The following is an 8,111-nucleotide window of genomic DNA, read 5'->3' as shown; positions in this document are numbered from 1 at the left end:
ATCATCTCCCTTTTATTGGAACAACTATCCTTGATGAGTATCTTATCCTTGTCTTATAAGTACATATCCTCAATTAGGAACTCTTCCTTAGTATTTAAAATCTATAATCAGTCATCAAATCCTTTCAATTTATTGAGTTATATCTATGAGCCCTTATATATTGTGGATGTGCATATCTCTATTGGGACCTCATCCCTCTTGTAAGGAAATAAATCCTTGATGACGATCAAATTTTTTTTTTATAAGAGTGTCCTCCTTTTCTATCTCTCTTTGGAGGTAGTGTTATCCTTGTTAGGATAACTAGTGAACAACTGAGAGGGGGGGGTGGGGGGGGGTGAATCAGTTGTCAACAGATTATGAAACTTTAAGCACACAAAACCTTTTATCGGAATAATAGATAAATTAATTAAGCATAAATATAAATCATAAACCAAATACCATCCATCCAAAACATATAATACCAAGATTTGTACGTGAAAAACCCAATAAAGGGAAAAATCATGGTGGGAAGCCTACCCACAGTCAGATGATACTTTTGTAGTAAGTATCTAATTACAATAAGGGGCATGCACATGCAGGAAGTCCAATAGCCTAAAGCACACTACTCATCACAAAGGAGCCTCATTGACTATAGAAATCTTTAGACTACAATCCGAAAATAAGAATGAACTGCAAGAATAGCATCTCCTATACCTGAGTATAGTTATGGTTATGCTCAATGTCAGAGGTCCTAAACCTCTTACTTAAACCCAATTCGATCACCTTTGATCGGCCAAAACCTCTGCATATGATTACAACTTTATTCGCACACAGATAATCCCATAACCCATGATTGATGATCTACAAAGAGATCTTACATCATATTTATACCAACCCCAGACCTAAACAATTAGGTCGGCCACCTAAAAGATAATACAATATATCTATTACATAAACTCACAAACCAATGATAACACAAGTCGGCCTAAAACTGAAACAACATTAAACAAACAATAAATCCAACCGGTAACGCATAGGGATCATCCATCAACACATTATATAAATCGGTCCATAACCTAATAGAATAGCACCAGACTTAAAATAGGTCACCATAAGCCAAATGCAACACCACTGATCAACTAGAACACGAACATGATAACCATCAGCATCCTCAAAACCTTCTAGAAGCCACACCAACACCACTTATTGAATTCATCAAAAGATCTTCAACAAATCTCTACCGATAAAACCCTTACTGATAACCAAAAGGCTTACTAGAACATATGATAGCTTTCGGATCACCAAATCCTGAACTAACTGAATATGACGTGCACATGAATGATCTAACCAAACCAATTCCACCAAACTGAATATACCAGAGAATACCAGAGATAGTCTCTAGATTAACATCACAATCCAACCACTCTACCAGAATCTGGTAGACAACCAAACAAGATAGTGTTGACATTAATGACAAAAATCAATGCAACACATAATCAATTCCTCCAAATTTCCAACAATCCTTCCCCTTGTTTCCATGCTTGAGGGGAATTGATCTTTTCTATTCTTTCTAAGGATCCACTTTTCCTTTGTTGAGTGGTGTTTTCTTATGATACAATGCTATTCCTTGTGTGAAGTTTTTTTTTTCTCAAACATTCTCTCTTATGCAAGAGGTGTGTATCCTTGTGTACAACCTCTTCTTCACTTGGAAATGTATATCTATTATAAGAAAAAACCCTCACTTTGGGTTAAAAGTGTAATCCTTTGTGAAGAATCCATTTTCCCTAGCAATAGGGGGAAGGTAAGAATTCTTGTTCTCCTTATTTTGATCAATGATGTTATTTTTGTTCATAAATGTCGTCTTGGAAGTAGAATTCTTTTGAGAAAAGATCTCTTCCTCTTCCTCCTCCTAAGTATTCCCTTTACACTTGCTGCAAGATCTCTTTTACAACTATCTTTTCTTTTCTTATAAGAGTAATGTCTCTTTAGCGTGGATTTATGAATATTTTTTTCTAAAAGGATATCTCCTTGGTGTTGAAGGTGTGTATCCTTGTTTCTAGCTTTCTTAAGGCATCAACATAGGACTATGTTGACATCTTAAGGGGGAGGGAATTGCATATGGCCCTCTTTGTATTATTTTTTCGGTACTATATTTTGCATGTCCTATATGGGGTGTTCAAAATTGAAACCAAACAAAACAATGTCTTATACAAGATGCTTCAAGATAAAAACTAGACATGGAATTTTTATGTCTTATATGGGGTATACATTCTCGAAACCAGACAAAACAAATTCTTATATGAGATGTTCCAAAAACTAGACATTTTTGTTTTTATATCATGTCTTAATGGAAGTGATAGATGATCTACCAGATGAATTGTTCAAAAGACTAGAAGCAAGAAGACAAGCTATTGTAGAGCTTGATAAGAAAATCAAAATTGAAAAGTTACTTGTTGTTTACCCAGTAAACTCACCTAAGGAGATAGATGACTTAATTGCAGAAGCCAACTGGTCAGTATTATCGACTGCATGCCGACATATTGCATTAATGGTTGGAAGAGTGAATGAAGTAACAGAGGAAATAGAAAATGCATGGGACATATTCCTTGTTGAGAAAGAAAAATAGGAAGAGTATAGGAACCCCAAACCAATAAAGGTATACCAAAAGGAAAGGGACAAAGGAAAAGGAAAGGTTGGTGGACCTCTGAGCATCAAAGTAAAAGATAACTTATCCCCACCACCTCAAATTACATCACCAGTAACAACTACTGAAGATCAACCGGCAGATGAGAGTATGGACATAGAGGATACAAATCCTAATCCTGAGGTACTATACATAGTTGATGTTGATACACAAAAATTCAGCATTGTGATAGACAAAGATACAACCGGCAAGACAGATATGGCTAGTGAGCCACTAGCAACTGACAGCATTGACAATACTGAAAGAAAAGTTGAAGTTGATAACATAGAGCAACAGATAGAGACTTAGACTGAGACTGAAATAGAGCAACAAATAGAGAGACAAGCAGAGCAACAAGCTCTAGAATAGGAATAGGTTCACATGGAAACAGTACCAGCGGCAACAGGAGAAGATCAAAAACCATTGCTTAAAGAAATGGAAACACAGACTGACCTACTAGAGGTCACTGCAAACTTGGTTACTTCCTCCACCAGTGGAATTCAGAATGTTGGTTCCTCCTCAACAGGTTACAAATCAACAAATGTAACTAAAGTACTTTTTGACTCCATCAAAAAGATAATAGATTGTAGTTCACAGGCTTATAAAGCTATAGATGACACAATCCCAATTTTGAAGATGATAGCTCCTAACTGTAACATAGACAATAAGGATTCTTTAAGACAACTTGATACTTTGTGTAAATACATCATTGAGAACACTTTGACTATTGAGCAAATAAAGGAAGAAGCATTGAAGGATAAGTTAGAAATTGAAAAGCAAAAATTCTTTGAAGATCAGATAAAGAAGTGTACTAGGGAATTTGACACACTTCTACCAGAACTATGTAACTTACTGAAAGAAATTTAAAACTCTGTACAAAGATACTTGCAAGACAAACTTTTTGACAGTAGACGTAGATAAGAAAATGAGCAATGTACAAGAAGAAATCAATAAACTTGCTGACAATTTTGTTAACTCACCTGATACATTATCAGTTTTTGAACAAAGGATAACAAGTTTTGAGGAAGAGTTACTTAAGTTAGAAAGAGAAAATGAGAGAATAATAAATAAGGCAAAGCATTTGAGACTAAGACTGAGTCCAAGATTGGACTATCTAGCATCATTACGGAAGGAAATATCTGAGGCACTAGTATAGGGACAGAGAACACTGGCAGAGCATATGCAACACCTCACCGGTACAATTCAAAGAATAGAGACAACAATAAGGGACAGCAAGAAGTTTATGGAAAGTATAAACTTGATTTTGGCAAATCTTTTTCAAATTGTAACCACCCACTTACAAGGTTAAGTGAGAATACAACTCTACTAACATCTTAACAACCTTTGTCATTGATGCCAAAGGGGGAGTAGTAGTATGAGAAAATAACCGGCAGAAGACTTATCTACTCAGGGGGAGTTCTTATATTTTTTGTAACATATTTTTGGAAATATTTTTGGATTACAAATTTTGGATACACTTTTGAATTTTCTCATGAGTGTTGCCATCAATGCCAAAGGGGGAGATTGTTGGCATATGCACACTCCAATGAGACATTGTAGGTGATTGAAGGTTTTGTCATTGATGGCAACCTTACAATCCTATGGCACCAGCAAGGCATTACACCAGCACTAGCAAGATCAGACTCTACACCGGCACTCAGACCACCAGCACCGGTAGAGAAAGGAAGCATACCGGCACAGAGGCCGACAGGATTTTTTTATATTATATTTTGTTTATTATTGTAAAATCTTTGTAAGCCGACTTGGCATCATTGTAAAATGACTCTTATATAAGAGAGATCATTATAGAACATTTGTAAGTAAGGAAGAAGATTGTATTTTAGGCGAAATAAGGCAGACCTATTATGCGAATTATAGATTAAGGGTTTATGTAAGAAGAAGAGCAGAAACTGGTACTGGATCTAGCATTATAGATGCTATTTTGAAGCAGTAAAAAATAATGGATTTGTACAATCCATCATTGTAAGTCAGTGAGACTTCCCATTGAGCAATGAGCTCTAGGCAATTGGCCTTCCTGCATGTGCAGGCCCCTCTTATAGCAGTAATATTCTCTTATTGGCCAGTAAGTCAAATTTGTGGTTCACAAATCCCATCGAGGTTTTTCCCACACCGGGTTTCCTCGTTAAATCTGTGGGAATCCTAACAGTTGCATGCTCAAAACCAAACAAAACAAAGTCTTATACAAGATGCTCAATTCTTGAAAATAGACAATGACATATGTAGTAGGGTGAGTGGAACTAGCAAAACACAGCTAGACTATTCCGACTCTCCTCTCCAACATGGATCATCTAGCATAACATAACTTGCTATCCCATGGAATCCCACAAGGGCTTCACTTAGTTAACTTGGGTTATATCACCTACATTCATGGCATGCTAAATAATCCCCTTATTTTCAAAAAATATTGCCCTAAAATCCTTTTTTTCCACCCCCTCCCAATACACATCTTGAATTAAAAGCCCCCCTATTTGCAATATTGTATTTTTCATAGCCCGCATTAAAAACCCCCCTATTTTCACTGATTTGCAATATATTGTACCCTCATTTTTGGGATATTAAACCCCCCAATATGAGCACACGTGATATGATATTGCCTATTTAGTGAAGCCCGCTGTGTGGAATCCATCACTAATACATTTGGGGTCAAATTCCGACGGAGGTTTCCAATGGACAAGGAGAATTGTGTGAAAATTTGATTTTTTTTTTTAAAATGCCCGTGTTCATCGGAATTCTGACGACATCGGGCATTTTATTAAAAAAAAACACACACACAACACATTTTCATTTTGAAAGCAATTCAAAGCAAGCGATGACCGTCTTGCCTCCCTGCGCCCCCCCCCGCCAAAGCAATCTCTACATAAGCAAGGTAAGGGCAACTAATTTTTTTCCACAATCATATTGAGACTAGTTTTTTTTTGTGAATTAATCCATTTTGCAAATTAATCACATGCCATGTGTATGCTACCCCATTTTGTGATTTTTGTTATTGGAGCATTTGCAACTAATTTCTAACAAAAAACCCCCTTCGATTATGCTTTGATGGATGTCCATACCTTGTTCCAAAGCTCCTATTTTGGCACACACAGGGAGGATGTTGGCAAATGTTGTAGAGAAACTTTATTAACAAAATACAACAGTTATGGATCATGAAACCCTTGACCCAATAGACACTACACATGCAAAGCTCGAAATGAGTTAATAAAATGTTTTTGAACCAAATTCTTAACAATATTTAGACACGACAGTAATGAGGATTTTTACAAAAACAACCCTTAATCATACAATAAATATACATACCAGTTTGTATATTTATCAGACACAGGATACCAGTTACATAGTTGAAAATATAACAATCAATGGGAAACAGGGTAACAAACTTTTACTTTTCAAACCTTGAAACCAAATAAGAATAATGAAAAGATACACATAAATATCCATTGTAACTGAAACCAATGCCTTTCATTCACTATTCAATGAGTCATCGACTTCCTTACCAAACTATCATGGAATGTCCAAATTTCTTCCTCATCCAAGAAGCAAGAACCCTAACTATCGTGTGTGTCATAGTCAGAGCTCAAGATATTGTAAATGAATTTTGATTTCGAGATATTGTAAATGAATTTCGATGGGATCATAATGTTTAGCTTACCTTCCAACAATGGTTGCTTCAAATGATATACCTCCACCAAAGGGGAGAATGAGCTCCAACGTTTCAAATTGACAGTAGCAATAGGAAAGGAAAGGGAGCAAGAATGAATAGTCAACCCAAAAAAGAGATTTTTAGGAAATGGATACCATTGATGACATAGATATATTGGCAATGAAGCTCTCCACACCATTAGGATAGTTTTACAAAGATGAGGGTGGAAAACAACCAACCAAGGAAAAAAGAAATCCATCACACTAAAATCATAGACTATACCCCATCTTGAAATGTGTGACTATTTAGTAATCCTAGAAAAATTGTGAAGGGGGTAAGTCTTGATAATAGCATTTGGTAGAGGTGGTGAAAGAGCTCTAGAATATTTGAATGAGCACAATTGGGGATTCGAAACTGGATCAAGAAAAACTATTATGTCTTCAATAGAAAATTCACATGCATTTGAGAAATGCCTAGAAATTTTATGTCTAGATGATACCTCCTCTCATTTGTTTATCACAATATGTTGAGACCACAAACCATGTATACATTGGATCTTCAAAGTGGAAGGGACAAATTTGGTAACATCAAATAATATGGATAACTTAACTTAACTGAGAATGTTGCATTGTCAACAATAAAAATCCCGACCTGGTTTATAGATGCAATTTTGTGGTTGAAATTTGGGTCTCAGGGCCGACATTGAGATAAACATGACTGTATTTCATGAGGATTTGAACTCAAAGCATTGGCACTATCACTTATGGCTATATTATCTTTTTAAGACACTTTCATAGTGCACTTCACATGTCCTAATAATGGACTATCATGAGATTATTAAGAATGGAAATACTCCAAACATTCATGCCCTCTATGTTGTCATTGTGGTTTTCAATCATTGCGACTACATGCTTTTCAAGGACCAAGTAGCGCTTTTTTTTCATTGTTCTACTGTGCTTCTCAAGCTGCACCAACATAGTTTTATTTAATGGCTTTGTTTTGATAGTGATTTCTCCATGGCTTCCACTATCTTTTTCTTGGCACATTCAATGCATTGTCATCTATCACTACTATTTATTGTCCTTTTTACCTTTATTGAGGTTGTTCTCATACATGTCATTCACTTTGTCTATGAGTATATCTCAACCAATTCACTGTTCTAAGTAGAAATAAAAGATTAGTCTCATCTCTTTTACTATTTTAGACCTTCATAGTAATCTTTGCAATATATCATTTCCTTCCAATTATATGGAATAATGATTTTCTTTTTATGGAATGTGATGAAGGCTTGAGTGTGTCTTCTTGAACAAAAAGAGGACTTAGAGAAAGTAGATTCACATAAGGATAGGTGGATTTTCCTAAAGATGAAGGGATAAGACTTAACAAAAAGAGGACTTAGGATGATGACAAGGAGGATTCATTTAAGGATATGGCATATTCACCTAAGGGATAGTGTATTCTCCCAAGAATATGGAAAAATTATTGATTGGTGGAATGACATACTAGATCAAGGAATGATACAAGGGTAGATTCACCTAAATATAGGGTAAATTCAGCTAAAAGGGTACCCATGAGATTGTGGTACTGAGTACCTATCTATGGATGGTGTATTTGGATACAAGTATGATGAAACCATGCTTGTGTATGATGAAACAAAGTCTAGATCTCTATTATAGGTCCAACATAATCTCTATTATTTGAGACACCATTTTATTAGCATATCCAATTAGGGTAATTTATGGGTTTAATTATGGATCATGTTGTCTATTTCCATGCACTATTGAACTT

The sequence above is a fragment of the Cryptomeria japonica genome, chromosome 2 (assembly GCF_030272615.1).
Source record: "Cryptomeria japonica chromosome 2, Sugi_1.0, whole genome shotgun sequence".
In the NCBI taxonomy this organism is placed as follows: Eukaryota; Viridiplantae; Streptophyta; class Pinopsida; order Cupressales; family Cupressaceae; genus Cryptomeria; species Cryptomeria japonica.
The sequence above is the reverse complement of the archived record's forward strand: the minus strand, read 5'-3'. Positions refer to the sequence as shown.